Source organism: Wasmannia auropunctata, unplaced genomic scaffold (assembly GCF_000956235.1).
Source record: "Wasmannia auropunctata unplaced genomic scaffold, wasmannia.A_1.0 LD335328.1, whole genome shotgun sequence".
Taxonomy (NCBI): domain Eukaryota; kingdom Metazoa; phylum Arthropoda; class Insecta; order Hymenoptera; family Formicidae; genus Wasmannia; species Wasmannia auropunctata.
In genome coordinates this window covers 3,396-4,734 of record NW_012027562.1, presented here as the reverse complement: position 1 = coordinate 4,734, position 1,339 = coordinate 3,396, and the positions used below count along the sequence as shown (strand labels likewise).

At 31.7% G+C, this 1,339-nt stretch overlaps 1 long non-coding RNA gene across 1 annotated transcript in view; it reads left to right on the top strand.

The window, feature by feature from the left end:
- LOC105457217 overlaps window positions 1-1,339 on the top strand; it is a 3,077-nt gene that overhangs the window by 808 nt on the left and 930 nt on the right. The window lies entirely within an intron of this gene.

Genomic DNA, 1,339 nt, shown 5'->3' with positions numbered 1-1,339 from the left:
ATATGTATAATGCGCCGATACATCTGCATATATCCTAATCTTTTAAAGTCTATCTATTAGTTTCAATTGTATTAATAAATAAGACAAAACAATATGACATAAGATACAGTAAACGTTTTATCGCTGGACAGAATTTTTTAATATTATTTTAAAGTTAAAAAAAAATTATATCAATAATTTTAAAAAATATAATTTTAAATAACACGTATTACTGATAATGATACATGTTCTTGTTAACCGAACGCACTCTAGGCGAGTTTATTCATATTTCCAATTAAAAATTATAACCTTAAAGTATAGATAAGAAGGCACGCGTTTTATACTTAAACATATACATTAATAAATATACATAACCGTTTGAAGACAATAGTTGAGAACATTTTTAATCGCTGATTGTTTCTGTACTTTTAGAAGCAATTACCAAAGCGAAGAAATCTCACTGTTGTTCTTTTCTGTTAGAATCAGATATTAAGAAATACGCTCATATGGCGAGAAATCATAACAATTGTTATATCGTAATGGGGTTTTTTAATAGTCTCGTTGAAATTTGAGAGTGCCTGCTACAGATTCAGAATTAATTCCGAGTTTTCTCTGTCACGGATTCCCGGTAACAATGGTTTCGGCACGAGTTGGCGACAACGGCCATATAATTTATAAAGTCATGTCGTGGAATAATGAAAAAATAAATTGTGGGAAAAGATTTTATTCGTTTTTCAAATGTTTTCCCATTTATGCTATCTCTAATATATCGGTTTGATCTTGTTGTGTAATGCTTACATTACACAATGACAAATGGAAAACGGCGACAGTCGTTGATTCATTGCCGAAATGATTGTTATCCGGGGGCAATCCTGAAGATTCGGGATTTGTTCCTTCCTGCAGCAGGCTTCTTGAAATTCAACGAGGCTTTTTAATGAGAAAAAAATTAAATTATTTTTAATAATATCAATAATAGTCTCATTGTCCCTCCATATCAAATAAATGTTAAGAAATACGAACGGCGAAAAATCGTAACAATCGTTATAGTAGTGAGTTTTTTTGATCGTCTCGTGAAAATTTAAGAGTACCTGTTCCAGATCCAGAATTAATCCCGAGTTTTCTCTGTCACGGATTCCCGGTAACAATGGTTTCGGCACGAGTTGGCGACAACGGCCATATAATTTATAAAGTCATGTCGTGGAATAATGAAAAAATAAATTGTGGGAAAAGATTTTATTCGTTTTTCAAATGTTTTCCCATTTATGCTATTACTAATATATCGGTTTGATCTTGTTGTGTAATGCTTAAATTACACAATGACAAATGGAAAACGGCGACAGTCGTCGATTTATTGCCGAAA